Below are 23,317 nucleotides of genomic sequence, written 5' to 3'. Positions count from 1 at the left end.
AATGTACCTATAATTAATATCAGCGAAAAGGTGAATCATATCGTAAGAACAGTGATAAAAATGATGCATTATATTTTAAAACTGCAGAAGAAATACATAGAAAATGTCATATTTAAATAAAATAAATAAATAAAATAAGCTTAATTAAAAATAATAATGAATAAACAAGAAAGAAAAAGTATATAAATATCAAAATAAAATAAAATTTTAGAGAAATGACTCCAATTTTCATAAAAATAAGATAAATTATTATAAATATAGATAAAATTAAATTATTTAAAATATACTAAAGTAAGATAAAATTTAAAAATGATTAAATAATATAAAACATACACATGTAGGAGGGCCATTCAAAAAGTAAGGACTACTATTTTTTCATAAAAATGCAAATTTATTCTCAACTTAGAGTACATCGTAGGAAAGGCTGAGTATTAAGCTATTTTTCTACGTAGTCGCCTTGACGATCAATCACTTTTTGCATCCTTGTAACCAGCTTTTTAATACCGGCGTCGTACCTTTCTCCCACCGCGTCATGAAGCCAACTAACGACTGTTTCTTGCATTTCATCTTATAACTTGAATTTCTGTCCTCCAAGGTGTTTTTTGAGAGCGGGAAACAAGTGGTAGTCGCTGGGGGCAACGTCCGGGCTGTAAGGAGGGTGGTCGATGATATCCCAGCCGAATTCATTGAGTAGGGTGGTCGTTTGATGTGACACATGTGGACGTGCATTGTCATGATGCAAACACACTCCTTTGGTGAGACACCTTGTTGTAACCTTGTTGCACAAAGTAATTAATCGTCAAGGCGACTATGCAGAAAAATAGCTGAGGGCTCAACCTTTCCAATGATGTACGCAAAGTTGAGAATAAATTAGATTTTTCATGACAAAAAAAATAGGGAACCTTAATTTTCGAATCACCCTCGTGTGTGTGTATGTGCATATATATATATATATATATATATATATATATATATATATATATATATATATATGTTTGTATGCTTTCGTAGACGCAACACGGAATTGCCGAATAGTATATTACACAGTAAAAAACAATATAGAAACACAAAAAAAGAGATCACTCACGTGTTATGTCGGAATTCTACTTCGTCTTCATCGGAAGATAGAGAAGTAATGACTGACTATATATATATATATAGCCATAAACACGGTAATCAACCCGTAAGTCGGTTTGGTAGGTGATGGTAGAGTTCTCCCAGTACTAAGCCCACACCAGTGAAATTCACACATCAGGGTAGGGGAGCATTTGATTGACGATGAACTGTTGAAGACAATGATGGGCGTTAGGAAAGTGAGGTTTGAAGAGAAAGGAACAGACATATCAATCGGAATGAAGGGAGGTAGGAAAAATATGGAAATAAATGGTTTATCGTAGTGTAGAGTGTCAGACTGTGTCTTGGTTTAGGCTAAGAAATGTTCATCTTGTTTCAAACCAAAACGTACCTTAAACGGAAGAATACCAAATTAATATTTAAAAACCCATCAACTGTGATGTGGCAAACAGGGAAGTCACTCTTGTCTTCCCAAGCTTCAACCCAACGGCATAATGCTTCCTTCCTTCGTAGTTCCAAATTTCCTTCTCCCGAATTCCCACCCGATAGCTTCAGGAAGCAAATCACACTGGATGAGAATAGTATCTTTGCAAGAACCATGAAAAATCATTGCCCTGAAAATGACATCGAACTTCGGTAGTACCCGTGTTTTGGGCATTGAGAAGCAATTTCTATTCAATGAGGTGTGTGTGCAGGCCTCTTTGCTCTCACATGCTATGCACAGGTCATATAAAATAATATGAAGTCCCCTAGAGTATATTTTTTGTGATTCAATTGATAAACTTCATCTGAAGCATTGATAGCAGCAATTTACAAAAATATGCTCCTTTTTTGTCTCAGTTTAGTATAAAGGCAGGGGTGGAGCTTGGAAGTGCCCTCATATTCTCAAGCACTCTTTCAACAATGCATGAAATACCTCCAGAAGAGACTCTCAAAAGCATATGTAACGCTCTAGCAGTCCTTTGAGAATTTCTAACGGACTAAAGGGGACATTAGATCCCAACTCTGAAGGATAGTAATTCCATTGGCTTTTAACGAGGCTATATAGTCCATTAATATGTGAAGAGAGTCTATGGTAATTAATTATCCATTTAAAATTTTCCAAAAATGACAGCAGTTAAAGTGTGTATTCAAATTCGCTTAGTGAAAGGATTGTATTAAATTGGAAGGACTTGTTTTTTATTTCCCGGCAATGGATCACTCCCATGGAAAGGCATTCAGTGAATGATACAGTCAGCACTGCCAATGAAGACTGCCTCTGTGGAGCGGAGTTTCTATCTAAATAAACAAAAGCGTTACTTCCATATTTCCATAATACGAGAAGACAAACTAGACTTATTTTGTATTTTTTCAACCTTTACCTATATGGTTCAAAGTAGGTGTTTGAATTAATAGAGGGAGTAAATTTGAGGAAAGTACTCAAAAAGTGTGATTTCTTATGCATATAAAAATAACTTTATCAATTGGTGTCACCTGACAGTTGACGTAGCCATAGTCCATTGTAAACATTCATTTCAAAGACATATGCGTATTCGGTCATGGACGCTCTCGAAAACTGGTAACAATCTATATCTACGCCTGCGTAAATACCATGTAAAAACAAATGCAAATAGAATTGTATCGAATGCAATTTTACGATAATTTATTTACTGAATACGTATTCATTCCTAATTTAGAAGCTGCTCAATTTGTATTGCGTAATTTTATAGTAATTAAATACCTGAAATATTAATGAACGCTAATATCAATATTTTTTTGTTCTTGCAATTACAAGATGAATATCCTCCAATACTATCCAAAGGTTAATATGAGAAAAAGTGACAATTAGCCGTCTGAAGTGCACTTATCATATTCATGCAAATAGCACACATTGGACTCTTAATAGTTCATTTGTTATTATCTCTTACTGGAAGTTAATATAATATTAGGTCAAATGTTTATGCACAATAAAATTTAACCAAAGACCTATTTATTTCAACATAATTGAAAAGAAAACCTACGATGAAATTTAAGCTAACGGATAGATTAACCGATTTGTGCCTACGCTATTCAGTTGAATGCATATTTTGTGTGGGCAACCGCCTCGGAAAGTCCTCAACCGGAAATTGTCCAGGCATACCAATACTCCAAAACAGCCCATGGATAATATTGAAGTACACGCACTCATGTCAGTCCGCTCTTCAATGATTTTCATCGAATATGCCTAAATAATTCCAGATAACAGAAAATTGCTTTAAAAAGAGCAGGAAATCCGAGAAACAGTGCTCATCAAGTTTACACAAATAATCGAAAATCATGCACGCATCTGCGAAATATTTCTCCGAAGACATTATCAGCAGTAATTTTTAGACACCATGAAACTTAACAGTAACTTACCTCTTCAAAAATTTTATAAACTCAATTCATAAGACTGTAATTTCTGGGGTCGAAGAAAATGCTATTGAAATAAATTCATTTTAAATAAAGATAAAATAAAATATATTAGATCAAAGTATTCGAAGATAATCACCACCTATAATAGTTTTATAGTTAATGTATACTTTAACTAAAATGTAACTGATTGACTGGTTTTCACCATGAGCACCGGAATATTTTCATTTCGAAATCTAGGTATTTGTAATAAACAGCCCCAATTTACATGTATTCAACGTTGAATTCAGATGATTTAACACAAGACTATAATAAAATAATTACGTTAAAATCATTTAAAAAAGCATTCCATTTGGTGGTCACATTTTAGTGTTTCTAATTTGCTGGAATGTGAGGTTTATCAGCAGTTACGCAGTGGATTATCAGTGGATCTGATGCATTAGGACGCTATTCTCTTTGACTTAATGCTCGTCGAATTACCTCACTCGAGTACTCCGATCGCATTCCAGAACGATCTGTCGGACAACAGCAACGCACGACCGAGGTTGCGCATACCGAGGTGTTCTACCAGCGAGACAGCCCAAGGCTTTTTTCGAACCTCATGCGTGTACTACCCGACCGCATTCAACAAATAATCATAATCCCTTGACTAATCCCCAACTGCCTTTATTTTGCCGCTGATTAATAAGCAGTCGCACACCAATAGGAAGGGTGTAAGCCATTGGTCTCTTGCTGACTTTTAACTGTGGCGTTTTTTTATTCTAATAGCCATACATTAATCCCTTATGACATTTATGGCTAAGAAACGTTGGGTAGTAACTAAAAATTATTATTAAATTCTGCCATACTTTTGGCGATTACAATCTGCAATCATTTTTACTTAGGGATAATCCTTCAATGGGACTCTCTCTTTACCCCAATTTAAGAGAAATTACCACATGATGATTTTTTAAAATAAATTTATTAAGTTTTAAGAGACATTTTATTATGAATTATGTGTTGGTAAGCACAACTTAAATGTTGCTCCCAAATTGAATGATTACATATTTATGTGTACGTACGAGGGTCGAGTAGGTAGGTAGATAGACTCGTATATACTTTTAGTATTAATAAAATCATAAATTATACATTATTTTTTCTAGTCTTACTTTTTTAAATTTAAACTATCTATGTCATAACGATTAAAATTATACATCTTTCACATTATTAAACAGTGAAAGTATTTAAAAACCCCATGGGGTCGGCCACTGACCACCCCTGTCGTTAATAATGAGATCTAGAATAAATTAACTTGAACTGTTAATTATAATGTATCTGAACAACGCTGTAAGTACGGGCCGAATAAGCCCGTTGTCTATACATTTTTCGTTTAAATTGTCATTTGCTTTTTTGACGTCCTTCTACGACCACTCGGTTAACAAAAACGCTTATAATAAACTGAGTTGGAGGCACGGAACTCAAATTCTCTGATGGTGACGGACAGAAGAAAGCATCTTACGCAATGGAAGATCAGATATGAATTCACCCAAAAATGTTTGCTTAATTTCGTTAATTGGGGAGCGTTTCCTCGATGTTCTTTTCATTTTATAATACTCAAGTTTGAACATTGAAAACGCTCAGCATTATTTTAGTATTGTAATCATGTATTTTTTGGGCTCATGCTGTACACTGACCTTTCATTATTAATTCTTTATTCCCGTCGATTATGTTTAATTGGCATTTGCCCTAATCTTTAATATTCGGATAAATATTAAAGGTATTTTTTTTCTTAAAGGAATTATCTAACCTATTATAACTCACCTAAAACATAAGGTGAAGTTTTTTATGTGGTAGTATGAGCGGTAATATTGAGAGATAAAATCTGGAGAAGGCAGAAAATGTGCATGGAGGAATTCATTAAGAGGAAGTGGGATGTTAAATACCAAGATAAATAAGAATAACTCTGGACAACCGATGAAATAGTAGCAATTAGTTTGGCAAGCAATTAGCTTGCGGGAGGGAATAAAGACAAAAAATGTGAAGTCCTGAAGAATAATTTACGTATGAAAAGTGAGAGTTTAGTTCGAAGGTAATGTGAGGCGATATGAAACAATTATTTGTCTTTAAACCTCTGCCTCTATGAGGTAGGGTTTCAAAGATGTTACCTTTAAATATATTCAGCAATTAATTAAATTGCGCTTAATTATTTGAAAAAGTAAACGTTTCCAAAAAACCTCAATTCTCACTTAAATATTTCATCTAATATTCCTTGGATTGGCACCACGTCGCTGGGCTTATAAGAGCTCTCCTTTGAGCTACACGATTTCGATGCTCTGTCAATGGGCTGTGTACTCGGCGATGAGGGGAGGAGTGTTATTCATGAAGGGGAGCATTTGCTGTGCTGGACGTTGTGTCGTGTCGATGTCGTGGTTTTCCGGACCGCTGGTTGAGTGTCGCGGGCTGGAGGATTTGGTCCGGAAATGCCGACGCAGAGATTTCCGGCGTACATGTGGCTCCGAACATCACCAGCTGATGCCGCTGTTTTTTGTTGAACAAGATAGTGTTTGAAGAAAAATATGTCAACCTTTTTCAAAATATTTGGAAATTCAGAACGCGCTGCCACGGAGAAAAAGCAAAGAAAATCAAAAAGATAGGGATGAAAAATGGAGGTATTGAGATATCACTGTACATCATATAATGGTTGGGAAGAGAATATATTTGACAGACGAAGAAGAAATGAAAATGTTGATTGTAAAAATACAAAGCGTGGGAGGAAATTGGAGTGATTGGAGATTGAAATAATTGAATAATCTTGGAATTTAATAATTTGGGGTCTTCATTATGGCTTTTGGAAGGAAATTCAAAAGTATACTTTGATCAAACTTTGTTTTATCTCGATATAGTGAACAGTATTTGTGCTAAATGTTTGTTGGTCACTTAAAAATGGTAATTGTTTTCCTCTAGACGACATTTTTGTCAGATAATGGGGGATCATGTGCTCAGCCGGTTGAGATCCTTCATTTTTAACTGATATTATTTACCAAAATAATAGGGCACATCAAGTAAATTTCTATCCATTTCAAAAGGAGCAAGTTATTTTTACCCATTAGTTGCAATGTTTAACAAGAGACGCCCAAGGTTATACAATACAAACATTATTTAAATGATATCAGGAGAAGTGTCGATACTAGAGTTCACACCACTTAACGCATTTAGGAAGGGGAATAAATTAAAGTTAATAATTCATAATAACATAACGAACGAGTCACGATTTTGTATACACTCAGATTTATACACTTGACTCATACACACTTACAGATCTCACTTTGCGTTTTATTAATATTCTACAGAAAATCTCTTTGAAGATTATGTAAGACATTGGAATGACGCGCCCTTCCATTGCCGAGTTCGAGTCATTGGGTCCTCAGAGCCTCGAGAACGGGCCTGTGAATCTGCTATTCCGTCTATAACAGAAACCCATAATAATAAGTCGGGAGTGGCTCACCGAGATTACATGGCAAGCGGGTACTAGTCATACGTCAGAAGAACAGAAAAACGTCTCGCAATTCATCGCTGTTTTACTTCTTAGTGCTAACACTAAGGCCGGGTATTATGATGTACCCTTAATTCAAAACGTTGGTTTATGTAAACGTTAACTGAACTTGGTGGCTATCGACCAATCCGATTACATGCATAAAGGAATAAGATTGCTCATTATTGAATGTGAACATTGTAATCGTATTGAAATCACCTGTCAGTTATTGAATTGTTTAACAGTCGTTTTTGAAGTTAATTAGCGGTCATAAAACTGAGTTTTGTCCTTAACCGGAGGGAAACGTTAACCTTTAGTTAAATAGGATATTATAAAACCTGGCCTAAAGACCGCATTTGGCTCAACTTTTATCGAGGCTAAAATGTTAACTACAGTTTTTAAAAGTTTATTTGGCAGTTAAAGCTTGTTGTGAAATTGAAACGGGATACAATGACATACTGAGAGGAGGCACATAACGCCATGCCCCTCAGAATTCCCAATACCTGGACAAGATGCTAGCCATGCTTGAGACCTATATCAATTCAGTATTTGCGTGACTTAAAGAAGGATACTAGGAATTTTCCACAGACTTTTTTTTGGTTCAACTAGTTTCAACACATACCTGGTACATGAGAATCACGCCTATATTTTGAAATTAGTCGCACCAAATAAAAATTCGTTGAAAAATACCTGCTATTCTACTTTCACTCACACAAATGGATTTCCACGTATTCAAGCCTATTACCATGGAGTATGAAAGCATTGGTGTTTGGAAATGAAGAATAAATGACGGCATAGTGCCCTGCATCTTCACGTGACAAAGAAAAAGATTTTTTTAAATGGCAATATGATTTCAATAATCACTAAGTTCACTTTCCATGTAATATTCTATTTGCTGAGATTTAAGTTACCTACGCCTTGGTTAAGTCTGAGAAGACTCGATACTTTTTGTTAACTGCGAAATCCAATTTTGTTCGGTCGTAGATCGGACACTTTTGAGACTTTGGTATGGAGATGAACGCATCTAATACGTTGGATGGAGAGAAAAGTTGGGCGAAAGTTTAAGTGGGATATGTATGGCGTGGATATGAGATCGTGTGGTTTGGAAGAAAATCGAAGAAGGAAGGAAGAGTGGACGGAGGGGATACCGAGAAAGGGTAAGGCATGGAGATCTCTAATTAAAAGAGAGCGTTTTCAATGATGAAGGAGTGTGGAAATAGAAATCGCTTTGAATACTTGAAGGGATTATAATTTCGATAGGGATGAAGAAGGAGGTTACGCAGACCGTATGGGTTTTGGCCATTCAGGTAGGACCACTAAGAAAGCGGGTCGCGGCACACAACGGTTCTGGGCAACCTCGCATCCTTCATCATCTCTGATGAATTATTCTCGCCGGCCCCGTTGGTGGCGGGATAACGTTCTCGCCTGTCTGGGTGGATTTCCACTTAGGGCTTGGGTGTATGTGAATGTCTTCAATGTAATGTCAAAAGGTTAGGTGAAAGACGGGACTATAAGTCTCAATCCTGCCCAATTAAGTCAATATATAAGTAAAAACGAGAAAAATAAAAATGAGAAAATAAATAAAAATGAATTGGGAATATGAAGATTTAGATTGCACTCCGTTACGATTGCTCAATTATCCTCTTTGGACCTTAATAACCTCTCAAAAAATTAACTCTGACAACTTCTCTCACAGCGTGTTTGGCGCATACCATTAATATTAATTACCTCTGTAGCTCTTTCCATGTGTTCTTCCTTCCTGGAATGTTTCAGTCTTGAAATTTTGCCTTGGAAAATAACCATTAAGTGCGTAAATTCCTCTCGAGTCCTCCACCGGGTTATATCGTCCATATCGGTCGACGTTACCAGAAACGCGGGCGGCCAATGGGAAGGCGCCCTGATACGCACCATCCCTCGGACCAATCAAATGATACCTGATTGGGCGGAAAACCATATATACAGGGAAAAAAGAGGCAAACGGAAAATGTTTTTATTATGTTTCAATGTATATTTTACCAATTCTTGTAAAACTGTGCTTTACGGAAATAAAAACTTTAAAAACTGAAACTGAAGGTAAACGGTATTCAGAAGCCCTGAAGACGATGACCGAGTCGGACATCGAAACGTCGGCCGATATGGACGATATAACCCGGTGGAGGACCCGAGAGGAATTTGCGCAGCTGATACGCCGGGAAAACACCAAATCTTGTAACCGTTAAGTGCTTTCCAATTTCTCAATATTTTAAACAAGTTCTTTCTTCCCTAGTCTTCTTAGAAATTTTCCATTGCTTATTCGCTTCATTTATCTGATCATTATTAATCTTATATAATTCCATATATTCAACTATCTTTTTTACTATAAATTCATTAAATGGAAAATTAATTTGAAAATATTTTCAAAAAGCATAGTGAATGAAAAGCTAAATAGTTCTGCGTAGTCAACGTACAATCGGGGCGAATGCCTGCTTATATTTTCCTACTAGTAAAGAGATAAGACTAACGCTTTTCCCTTCCCTTCACATATATAAATAAACATTTGTCTAGCATGATTAACATAGCGACTAAATACGCAATAAGATGATTTTAAGAATGAGAGGCCAAGAGAAAAATGTGTTTGCGTGAAGAAGGGCAAATTAATTGGCTATTTCCGTAGAGCATGCCGTTATTAATGTAAAAAAACAAAAAAGAATGAATAAGGGGGAACAAATATAATGTTTCGAAAAGGTACTAAGAAGAAGTAAACAGATTGATAGGGTAGAGGATATTTTGGTGGGCAGCTGAAAGTCAACCCTCAAATTGATGATCAATAGTGATGATGATGAATAAATGCAAGGTGAATTATTATAAAGAGTACAAGCTCTCATTCTCAAAGGACAATCCTTCGGGATCCTGGATTAGCCTTATAAAATAATCGTTAAGGCAGTCGCTCCGGCCCCTCCCATTTCGCCTTGGGGGAGAAATTTGCATTTGTCTTATGGCGGCTCTCGACACGAGGGCTTGACGTCACAAAGCACCACACCCGGTGCGTGACTTATCGACATGGAGGGGAAATGGCTCGAGAAACTCTTTCACCCCTGATAGGGGCGTGTTCGCTGGAGCCTTCGGTCATGATGGAAGAATTGATAAAGTGTACAATTTTAGTTTCCGATTAATCATCAATGTGATGCATTTAAACAAAAAGAATACCACGCATAGTTAAAATGGGTGCATTATGCATTTCGTTAAAGACAAAAGTTTTAAGACGGAAAATCCTTCGGAGATTTTTTTCGTTTCTATAGAAATGGTGAAAAAAACCCAAGAAGTCACCCAACAAATTTCCTATTAGTCTCCCATAAATGTTCCATCTCCACACCATGAATGTATGTTTAAAAATTCAATGATTAAATAAAAAACGTATGGCGAAATAAACCCTATATCACAGCTTAATTGAAATTTTTAGGAGATTTGATTATTTGGCGCAGAGAGAGTGCAACATTTGTGCTCAAACTGTCGTCGGTGGAATAAAAAGAACTCCGTCTTGAGGTTACACAGAGTCTCCTGAAAACTACCATCATTAGTTCTATATTTATGAATACAGCCACAATGGAAATGAGTCATGGGTGCACGGGTAGGACCAGTAAACCAAAGTACTGCCGTTGCAATCGAAGCATCCCGAGTCCCTAAGGCCGAAGACAGTGTGACAGGTGCGACAAAGCTCAAGGTGATGCTGAGTTCTCAAATATCCGTAGAATAATGCACCACGAAGGAAAAACAGTAAGAAAAAGTACTAACAACAAGTTCTCCGACATCTAAATGTTCTGTTGACCCAGTTCTGAACGAAATGTTTGGAACGGATCTGATCATTGGTTGGCAAATAACTTGCAGTTGCAAGGCAATACTTCAGCTAATTCATTGTACCTGAGCCAATTTTACGAGGGTGGTTAGACGGTTACTCGGAAGCCACCAAATTTTAGCACTGGAGGAACGAGTCGCCGCGTAGTAGTAGGTAATCCTTTATGAGTAAACACGCAAGGTGTCAGTGTTCTGGGAAGAGATCTGTGGTGCGGATATCTCTCTGTTGTTTCTGCTCCTGTGTAGTGATTTGCAAAGATGGAAAAAATTGAGATTCGAATAGAGATTGAATACTTCGTAAAGAAAGATAATAAAGCAAAGGAAATAAATTTTGACTTTCAGAACACTCTAGGTGACTCTGATCCTTTATATTCAACTGCTTCCAAATGGAAAAACGAGTTTAAGGTTGGTCGAGACAGCTTAAATGATGATCCCTGTAGTGGTTGGCCCCAAAAATTACTGAAGTACATAAAATGATCACGGAGGATTTCCAACTGAAAGGGTGATAAATTACTGAAACTGTAGAGATGTCATCTGAACAGGCATATCACATTTTAACAGTGAAAAATGATATGAGAAAATTATCTGCTAGAAGGGTCACGACTCTTGATGCAGGATTACAAACGCCTCACAATGGAAATTTTCAAACAATTTTTGACCCGTTTTTAGAGCAACCAACAATATTTTTTGCGCCGATTTGTTGCCAAAGATGAAACTTAAGTCTACTTCTATACCCCAGAGACAAAGCAGCAGTCGAATCAGTGGAAACGTGTTGATTCACGACCACCAAAAAAAGCAAAGGCAATTCGATCGGTCGGAAAGATGATGGCTTCAGTTTCTGGGATGCGAAAGGGCTGCTGATAGATTATCTTCTCACTGGTCAAATGATTACTGGACATTACTACGCTAGCCTCCTGGATCCACTACATCAAAATATACACGAAAAAAGGCCAGGTTTGGCAAGGAGGAACGTCATTCTTCGTGATGACAATGCGTACCCACGTACAAGTGTCGCTGCATGTAGAAATGTGTGAACTTGGATAAGAATTGTTATCATACCCACTTTATTCGCCTCATTAGGTTCCATCAGATTTCCATCTCTTTCTCAAGCTCAAAATTCCCTCAATGAACGGAGATTCTCATCAAACAAAGAACTAACGGCCGAAGTAAACGGGTATTTTACGGATCCTAAGGAATTTAATTTTCGAGATGGAATCAAGAAATTGGAATATTGCCAAACCAAGTGCATTAGTGTACAGAGACACTACAATGAAAAATTAAATATTTCACTGAAGTAAATCGTATACTTCTTTTCTATTCCTAAAACTTTGCTGATTTCCCTCTTATTTGCAGTAGTTCATTAGCCTCCCTACCTAGCATCCCTAGAATTCCAGTAGTTCATCAGCCTCCCTACTCTCTAGACATGGCTTCTGGAGAATTTTGGTTGTTTCCGGAATTGAAGACTACAGTGAAAAGATCCCGTTTTGAGATTAGGGAAGAGATAATGCAAAAGGTGACGGCGGAAATTAACTCTATTCCAAAAGAAATCTTACAGTGTTTTCGGCAGTTGAAGGATCGGTGGACCAAGTGTGTGGCGACGCAAAGAATCTATTTTGATGGGGTTTAGGGTCTCAATCCCGTCATATAAGTCATATAATTTTTCCTGGCCAAAGGTCAAATACTTTTCAGACCATTCTCGTATACTACGCGCAGTTTGCGCGTATTAATGAATTATTCATCAAAGAAAGTGCTCGTTTCGCATAAAAAAACATGCAAAAAAATTTAATTAAAAATTAAGCAGAGAGAGCCGAGGAAAAATTTCCCGTTAAAGCAGGCCTCAATCAACAGGTAATTAGTCCACATCTCTCCCCGTATACTTAATTCTTCGCCTCACCCTTGTCATCTCTGCATCCCCTCCCTATTACTCACAACTACGGCTTTCCTCCTTTCCCTATCCTTTATATTTCCCACCGCACAAGATATTGCGACGCTGCCCTCGATAAAATGCCTCATGTTACATTAAAAAAATCCTTACTTCTACCAGAGAAGCTTTTTTTTGTGCGATCAATTGCAGTTGGCCACCCCAAAAATCCTCGACAGTGAATTGGGCAATAGAAAAACGAAAGCCGCTTCAATAGAGTCAGTTGTTGTTATCGTGGATGGGAAATGTATTCATAAATGTTTTTTTTCAATTTTTGTACGTTTGACGTAAAGAGTATTAAATTAGGAAGCCCTGGGAAGTCATAGGAAGTCGGTAACGGTAAATGGGAAGTTCTGAAATATCCCTAACAAATTTTACGCCTCGTCGTGAATTTGTGTCGGCCAGGACCCTAGTCTATCCTAAAGTATTTCCATCTTCATTTCTACATACTCTACATTTCTACAGTCTCTCCATACTAGCTCTCTATAGATATCATAGTCACCCACTTTTCAGCCTTCTTTGAATTACACAGAGTAAAATTCTCTCAAATCCCACCCTGCAATACCAACTAATACACATATCCAAGTGGTTCATCACTTTCGCCAAATTTTTACAGTCACCTGTATCTGAAATGTTAACACTAAACTCGGTACAACTGTTTGAGAGGTTTACTTTGCATAAATGTCGATCGGAAAACGTAATAAATTATTTAACTCACCACTAAATTAGTATAAATGCTTGGGGGCTTATGGCCTATAAGCGTAAATATGTACTCGTTTATCTCATCCAAATAGCTACTTGTTGATGGTCCCAGAACTTATTTAATATGACCCACTATTGAGCACTTATTAGTTCCTGTCATTATTTGTGCCACTAGGACTTATTGTAACAACAGTAATTTATAAAGATTTTACCGTTAATATATTCTCCTTTTAAACGTAAATCAGACTGACAATACTTATCTCGTGGTATTCTTATCACTTGGACTAATTGCAGTGATACTAATCAGAGTGGAGAATTTAGGAGAGCCATATGAACTATTTTAAGTTTCAATTCAAATGGGTGGAAATGGAGGGGTTATCGTAACTCGATGGATCATCAAGGGAAGGAGGTTGTCCTTTAATGATCTATAAAGGGCATTCGGGCAGGGAGAGAATTTGTTTCAAAGAGGAACCGTCTCTCTTAAAGTGCTAGAGTTACTTTGCCATAATTAAGTATTAAAAAAATGGGTCAATTTCTGGCTTTAAAATTTTAAAATACTTCATAATGCGTCAGGATGCACGGGAAGAAGACCAAATAACTTTAATTGGTCAAGTAATAACTTTAGGTATTCCGCGAATAATATCCTCGAAGATTATTCTATGAAGATTCCGCGGTATATAGTAACATAAACATGGAAGTTCAGCCTATTTTTATATCGAAATTTTTATCGCTAATCGCCGGCTGAATAGGATTATATGATGAAATATCTGATTTATAACATGCCATTGAAACTATCTCTTTACTATTTGTAGGTAACTAATACTGTGTCTTTAATCGTTGCTCGCGCAAGAAATGTTCAGAAAGTAAAAGAAAGAATGAGGCTTGAGAAGAAATACGTAAACAGAGATATTTCACGCGGACTCGCGTAACATAAAATGTAGGCCTGTTAAAATTATTAAATGGCTTAGAGAAGGTAACAAAACTGCTGAACATGACACCTTAGCATTTTTTCAAAATATTTGCGTTCGTACATTCAAAAACGTACCTTAGGCTTTCCTTCCGTTTTATTATTCTAGTTACGCGACAAAAGTCGAATCGTCGTAATCCCCAACTAATAACTTGATGATGTAATAATTAATCACATTTTTCTGCTTAGTTCCGAAAGACCATGTCTGTCTGGGATGATGACTTTAATCCACTCCACTCATATTAAGGCCACGGCGACGTATGCCACTTGATGAGCCATTACCAAAAATTGCTCCCTCCTAATTAAATCTACCCGAGGCTAATGTGCCGGGTGTTATTTGTTCCGCCAAGGGGAACACGGGAACTGAAAATAGAAAATGGCGGGAGGAATCCATTCTAGAGAAGTGATTTGTTGTCTCCGGCGTAACTTTATGGAATTTGCAAATCATATTGAAATGGAATTATTGACTTTGTAATTCCACACACTTAAAAACACGACCCAGGTTTTGACGTTGAACGTCATCATCAGGTGGTTCTATTTGTTTACTTCTATGAGGACTACCTGATGATGACGTTCAAGGTAGAAATCTGGGTCGTGTTTTTGAATACACGAGGGTGGAATTAAAAAGTCAATAAATTCATTTTATTACACGAGAAGTTATCAAAGGAGATGACATCCAGTACGGATCCTGGCATCGGCGGTGAAGGGAAAAAATATTATTAATTCGAGGGAAACGACGGAAGGATGTCATATTGAGTCGACGACGGAGAGGGGCTCCAAGTTAAGACGCGCCAGTCGCGAAGTGCTTAAGTTTACATTGTGTGCTCCACGCGGCCATTCAGGCAGCCGGCGGAGACCAAAAAGCGGACCTCCGCTAATTCAATTAACGCCCTATCCCCTTATCCCATTAGTGGGCGTAGAGGGGACTCTTTCCCCCCACACCCCGAGCACCACCCTTACACACACCAACTTCTCTCCATAGACACATACAAAATGGCTCGCTTCCAAATCTCCCGCCGCCTTCATTTCTTCCCGATTCTTCCGGCAGAGGTAGCCCAGGTGCTCCGGTGATTCGTGTGCGGCCTACATGCAAGGATAAGAGTAACGGCGCTCGTACTGGGAACGAAATGAGAGAATGCGAAAATAACAAAGCGAACTGTTCGCCCGTACGAGAATTCATTACTCCTAATGCACACGCTTTCTGGCCGCGCCGAATTTGTTGCTCGCCTCCCCTACTCTTCTCCATCGTTTGGATGGACATGCATGACTGCTTGTCGGACGCTCTTGGGTCGCCGAAGTGATACGATCTCGTATTAGCAAAGATGTTCGCTGTTCCAAATGGAAGGCAGCTGGAACCACAGTACCGTGATGCCTAGAGTAAGCCGAGATCAGTAGTACGTATGACACCAATACACACTTCAAGCTCGCATTTCCCGAGATATTAATGGCATTCATTTCCTAATAAATGTCATCCACCAAGCGTATAAAATATATTTACACTTGTTATTACTTATACTTATTGTATTTACTTCAGTTATCTTGGAAAATATAAACGTGATGATAATATCCAGACACTGAAGCGTGCGTTTTATTCTAATTAACGGGTGTAACGACAAAAATTCGTATGATATTGGCTGCAAAATTTTCTGATGAAAAAATCCATATAGTAATAATTGATATTTTGAAGGCCACTCCAAAACCGTTATTTCGGTCTTCCAGATGAATATCACTGAGAAACAGATGCGAAGTGCTAAACTAAATTAATGGTCTCCAAGCTGCTCAAAATACTAGTACTGGAGCTGCCCTCCAAAATAATATTATCAGCATTTGAATTTTTTCATAAATAATAAACCGGCGAATAGGATAAACTGGCTGGTAGTGTCTGTTACTTTGTGCATATTGAATGGCTGCAAATAAATATTAAAAGAAATAACTCAATTATAATTAATATGGCGATTAATATGAAGCAAATATTTCCTCACTCCTTTCTATCAAAAAAAGTTAATTTTGTGAGATTTCTAAATAGATTTATGTCCAAGCTCTCATTCTGCGTGTTTACTATTTACATGCAGTATTTCACTTTGTGGCCAGTTACCTTTTTCCTAATCCACAAAAAAAAATAAAAATTAATTACGCACATGAATGAGTGCGTGTGTGTATGCATATAAATTCCATTTTAAAGATAACTTACCTTAAACAAATATTTAGTTTTTTTAACCAAAATAATTGTACACAATTATTAAAATTTCAAATAAATAATACAACAATTTTAAATTAAGAATTAAAACTGAAAAGCTTAGCTAGACTAATCCATTTATTTTTTTGCAGCGACTTGTTTCAAAAAGCAGTACTGGGATACTTGAGTCGCAGTGGTTGTCTTTAAAGGTCTTATCGTTAGCTAGATTCTACCGCCTGTGGCCATCCCCGCCCACTCAAGATAGAAAGGTTAGGAGAAGGAGGAATGACGAGAGGGAATGATATTTGCTCCCGGCACTCGAAGAAGAAGACCTCGACGTTTGAGACGGGGATATATCCCCGGGAAGGAGAACGGGAATTGGTGAGACTTCTGCGATGAGAGGGAGCGAGTGGCAAAAGGAAAGGTCTGGGAACCTTAAATCTAACCTCCCGAGGGGAGTTGATTTCTAGAACAAATCCGCCTCCGACGTGTTTGTTTTGTTCACCAGTATTTTCCTCGGTCTTCCCCAGACTCGTTGAGTAGTCAAAGTGATATTGAGGTGTGTTGGCGCGAAGAGGATGCGGTTCGCTCACTCTCTCATTCACCATCCACCACCCGATTCTTAAACGGATAAATATCGGGAAAGTTTGAATTACCTTTCATTTTCCTTGATTAAATTATCCGCGATGAAAATGTAATTGCCACCTCCCTTTCCCTTTTGAAAATGGCTCCAAGGTTTGCACTAATTTTACCCCAATCAAGTCAAATGTCTAGTCGAATGAGGATGCCCCTATGATCCTTATTTTCCAGCAGATTTGTTTGCATATTTATCTTGCCAAGACAATTGTACTGTATCCATTCAACCTTTATAAGGTATTTAAACGGAAATACACGTTTTAAGGGTCCTTGGGGACTTTTTCGGTAGGGCCTCTCTGTGTGAGTATTTGGGTATCTCTGCCTGCGTTAACACAATAAATACTGGGCTGATCATTTAAGATTTTTGTTTCTAATGTTTAAGGAATTGATGAATGATTAAAGATTGGTCTAACTCGGCCCATCTAAAGCCACTTAGATGAGAAATTTTATATGTTATCAATTTTAACAGAGTGATAATACAAACTAGATGATGTTCAACATGAAAATTGAAGATCTGAATAATTTTTAAATATATACATATTCTTCATGTTAAATTTATTGGAATAATTTTAATTTTTCGATAATTTATCATATACTTATGATCCAACCTCAAATTTAGCCAATTCCATAACCAATCAAAACTCTCTGCTATCACCTTTACTGCCTCTTTTGGATTTCGTCTAACAATTTATCTCCTCCATTGCTATTGCCAGCACTTATTTTGTTTTCATTAAGTACATTTTACAATTTCAATCCTTGTATTCAGCAATGCTTGTGACCCCTTGCCTGGCTGGTTAACAAAAGCTTGATCATTCGCAAATCTAACTGATTTTATGAATTCCTTACCTACCTTCAATTCTTGATCAACCCTTACCATTAACTCTGGATATAAATTTAAAAAAGCAGTTGATAGTGGGAATAACTGATTTACTCCTCTACCTAGCCCTTTTTAGTCCGAATCTTGATCAATCACACGCACCTGCGTTGCCTGAGAAATTTGCGGGTCCATAAAATCAAAACTGGAATATATTACTCTTGAATTTCTTACCGAACCGACGTGTATATCTCTTAGTTTTCTTGGAGACATTACAAAAATTGAATATTTGTGGATTAGGTATGCAAGCAACAGGGAGAATATTATATTTGTGCACGTGATTTATCTTGATTGCTCACAGATTTTGCCAATACTGATCAGCAAAAGAGACGATACAAATATTTCCCAGTACATTACCACCTAATTCTTAAGGTACAATAAAGATTATGTATTAAAAATAAAATCAAACGCCGTTCTTCCATGTAGGATATCCCCCTTAAATTACGAAAAATTGAACGCCCACTTCCCTCCTTCACTTTAGATCATTTAACTGTTTTATATGAGAGTGAAGTGACAAAGTGTTTTCTTTATGATAGGCTAGCATATTCACTCTTATTCCGGGAAACCATAATTAAAAATTTCATTTTTAAGGAAACCACTCGAATTTCTCAATTAGGGGCCACGATGTTGAACTCAAATTCTCTTATAAGTTAATGAATAAACCCTTGAAATGTACCACTGTGAAATAATGAAAAAAACAGGCCAACGAAAGAAGATAAAATAGCGTTGAAAATTGTAAAGTTATTATATTTAAACGAGTGATTTCATATTATTCCTGGAAGATAAAATGTAATCTACTTCTGAGCTACAATAGATTGAACTGATTTATTTGGTTCCGCAGTAAATTCTTAAAACTTATAAAAATACATGTAAAAAATTAAGAGAAATTAGTACCTTCGTAATTATAATATATTGTTTACTTTCATACGATAGGCTACAGATAATATAACCTTTATCCTAATTCCTAGTGCCCTATAATAAAAACAAGATTTAAGCATCAATCCTATAATCCAGTATAGAAATCAAAATTTTCTCATTCGGTCGCAATAAAAATTTTGATAAATAACGGTAGATACGCATAATTAGACCCTCATGAACTTTTCCATTTAACTTAAAATAATTTATTGGGAGATTTCCGTACCTGGAACGTCTGGCAATTGTGCATTTGAATGAGTAATACCGTACAATATACTCATATCCCTGTCTCCTTCAATAAAGGGAGACCAATTTCTTCCAATTTTGAGAGGTAGTGCAGGATTGGCGCTCTCACATTGAGTGACGTAAAAACGGCACGTGAAGCTCATGCATTTGATGGAATGGGAATGAATAGGGAAGAAAATGGACAGTGAGAACGATCCCGGTGGATGTACATGAAAATTTCTCCTCTTCTGGTCTTCACCCCTTCGCATGCCATACTCGAGGAGTTGTCGCACTCAAAATGATCATGTCTCTCTCTCACTTTCTCTCTCTACCTCAACGAATAACGTTCCTTTCCTGGAGTAAAACGACTGAAATACGACCCATCATAATGGAGTGGGCAGGTAATATGTGAAGGGTGTTTTTGGTCTATTTGGCCAAAATTTCGATAGTATTGTGAAAAAATCACATCCAAGTGTAGTGTGGTCATAGGTAAAATATGCGTGTAGAATAAATATTCAGAAATCATTGCAATATCATCGCATGTTCTATTTTCATGATCATCAAACTTTTTGGCAAAAATATTCATTTTGACCCTGGGGCAGTCTCGAAACGTATCAATCAAATTTCTTCTTGAAGTGCCACTTTCCATGTTCTAATAATGTCAATCGCAATCGATGCATAAACGTACAAGGGTTACGTGAAGATGTTTCTGTAGCTTTCCCGGCTTAATAGGATTGGTGAAACATTCTCGGCTTTTCCACCTGGTAAGCTTCCATATTCCCTCTGACGTTTCGATGAACTACTCGCATATCGTATCCAGGACAATGGCTCTTTTTAACACCTGTTCACATTCTTCTCCCATATACTCCACTCAGTCATTCAAATTCTCAACTGGAGAACAAGTAGATCTGTTTCTATACAAAATCCTCGGCTCCGGTTTTGATGGTCAATCGCCGAAAAATGACGGCTACACAATATACGGCTTGTATATATATATATATATATATATATATATATATATATATATATATATATATATATTCCCTCTCTCCAGAGCGTCCATTACATAGTTCCGGACAATAAACTTGCCCAAGTATCTGTATAAACATTTTGAGAGCCAAGGAGTCGATTTAAAAAGCGCGATACTCAAAGTCTCTCATATAAAATAAATGGCGCTGGTGATTACAGGGATCCCATGGAAACGCCATCCGTATGCTCGTAGAAGTTCCCGATGTTAATTAAATATGTTAAAACCAATACTTAGTGAACACTTTTCATCGTATCACGGTTAAATTTTCTCTCCTGGTGCTATATAGCATCGGAAATTGCTCCTCTGGTGCACAGTTATATTACTTTGAGGCTTACTTGGATATCGTTAGTCTCTAACTTATTTCCTTTAAGGCTCCTCATAAATTCTTGCATACGTATGTAAATAAGATTCCGGTCAAACATTTAGCCAGGTTGTAGGTAGATGAGCCTTTGACACTTGCAAATAGTCATAAACGTATTTCCTCCTCAAGGATTTTGGGTAACCCATACATTCTGGGAGAATTTGTGCTGGCACCGGAGTCTGATGTTTTTTGATAGGCTCTGTGTGAAGACGATATTTCTGGAAGGATTAATTTAAATATCCAAGGGACTTAACTCCGGGTTTCTAACAGTATTTGTGTGAGTGTGTAGACGTGCATCAGTTTGAGTGTGGTAAAGTTTACTTAGGTGAGACAGCCACCATCAGTGAAATGGCAGAGCATAATATTTTCCGTGGCTATGCCATTATATGAGACAAAGATAAATTACTTTGCCACTCGTAGGTTTAATATAATCTACTGAAAAAAGGAGGCCATTGAGATTCCAAGAATCATTCCGAATAATAGTTTGATAAGTGGGCGTAGAGCTTACTTCGAACTAAGCTCAAGAACGTGAAAACATCATGCATGTGTAGGGTATAAGGACTAGTTCCTTTTCCTGTGCCGCCATTGGTTTCCAAGGAAACTTTGCAACACGAAAAATCACACAGCTTGGGTGAAGCTGAGAGCGTCGGATTCGCCACCGGGACTGGAACCCGCGCCCCCTGTTAGTAGCCCAGCCCTCATCTCACTGGACTACCACGCCCTTATACCCATATTACGCCCATACGCCCATATTACATATGTTTGGGTCGGTAAATACATTTGATAAATTTGGGTTTGACAGTCCCAAGGTATGCGTGTTTTCTAGGTGGGGTTCGGAAGATATCGGCTGTTTTTTGCACTCCGTATTGCTTGCCTCTTCATAAAATCGCATCCTGCTCCAGTACTTTTAGTTGGGGTACTTGATAATCTTTTATGAAGTTTCGATACAACTTCAGGATTTATATCATTGCAGCAATCAATAACAACAGAAAGTTAACTCACTGACACAGAGAAATTCTTGCATACATAATACTAGAGAAATGACAATAAACATGGCAAATATTTTATCAATATGTATTTGAATGCTATAGAAAAATTCAATGTCTCAAATTCAAAACAACTTCAGTAACGTAGCATTCGCATGGGCTATCTTAAATTTTCAATCCTAATAATTAACACATAAAAAACGCTGTATATATTTGTGTCAAAATATTACTAGCTCCAGTAAGCAATACAATTACAATTACACAATACAATTACATTAAGCAATACAATACAATTACAAGCTCCAGTAATATTCGTACCAGTAAGCAAAATCTCATGATCACTGTTGGAACATGTGCAACCGATTGCAAAATAATGCTCTAAACCAAATCTTCCAGCTATAAATCGCTCCTAAAAGATAGCAATGATATATAGTATGATGAGGTGGTTATACATTTACTAGATTCACTAGGAATAGAAGAATTAAAAAAATTCTTGGCACATGATGTACTATTTTATACTCAGAGCATTGCAATGTCACAAATTACTGTCATAAAATACATTTAGCTTTGAAATTCCTGTCAAGCATCAATTTTGAAGGGCGGGAAAATAATTTATGAAGTAAGTGTATTAATTCGCGCATGGTATGACAATATTCCGCCAGAATGGAGCTAATATGTTCTCAGTGTTACTCTTTCGGGTTTTTGAAATTGCGGTTTGACTAAAAGGTATTTCTTCTGTTTTTCATCGTTATTTTTTAATCCGGTGGTTATTTGTGGAGAGCTTTTAGTAGCCAGTGATTATTTTCAATCATGGCTTCTTTTTATAATCATCGATGACTGATTGTCTCCTTTCACCAAAGACTACCGATACACTTAGTAAGACTGAGTTTCAACCTTCAAGTGATGAAATATGGAACACAATTTACAAAATTATGAAGCTCGCTTGCCCGTACCAGCTCCCCTAAAATATTGTATCGACTCTGACGAGAGTTTGCTCATGGCGTCTAGTTTCATTTCCGCGAGAAAAAATATAAAGGCGATCATGGTGTTTCAGGAATGTGTTTTCGATCAATTCTGTTCCTTTTTTGTCTACCTCTTTTTCTCCTTCCTTTCCCTCCTGTTTTACTTCCCTTTTCCCTTCCTTAAATACCTTTTGTCCTTCAAAATAATATCCCAGCACGTTATGCCCAGAACATGGTCTTCACCCGTTATTTCGTGCCACTAGAGCTCGGTGAATGTGCCACCAACATCCAGCTGGTCCTGTAAGCACCAATCCACGGTATATATCAGCTCCCACTCCTCATCCCAAATCCCTCCTGCCGCATTTCATTGTCATTGGCTATTGAAATCCTTCTAAAAACAATATTAGCGCTTCGCCAAAATCCAAGGTCCTTTTTAGTAATGCGGAGATTAATAACTCAGTTTTAAATTTCTTCAAATCCAATGGTTACCTCTTCATCCGTCTATACCTATCCGATTAGCAGAATCAATTTTCCTAAATTCTCTACTCATCTAACCAAATTTTGATTCATATAGCTGGTAATATCTCTGAATGGTCTCATTCTATTTGCTTATTTTATATCTAGAGGTTGGCCCGCTCCGTCGAGGATTGTTTTTCACTCTTTTCTTTACTTCAACATTGTTCACTATCCCCCATCTCTTGGTGCCCTTTATCTATCTCTTAAAGGTGATTAAAAAACCACCAGACTCCACAAAAAACCACCACATTAACTATTTC

The sequence above is a fragment of the Hetaerina americana genome, unplaced genomic scaffold (assembly GCF_022747635.1).
Source record: "Hetaerina americana unplaced genomic scaffold, ioHetAmer1.1.p SCAF_9, whole genome shotgun sequence".
Taxonomy (NCBI): domain Eukaryota; kingdom Metazoa; phylum Arthropoda; class Insecta; order Odonata; family Calopterygidae; genus Hetaerina; species Hetaerina americana.
Note: the sequence above shows the minus strand (reverse complement) of the source record.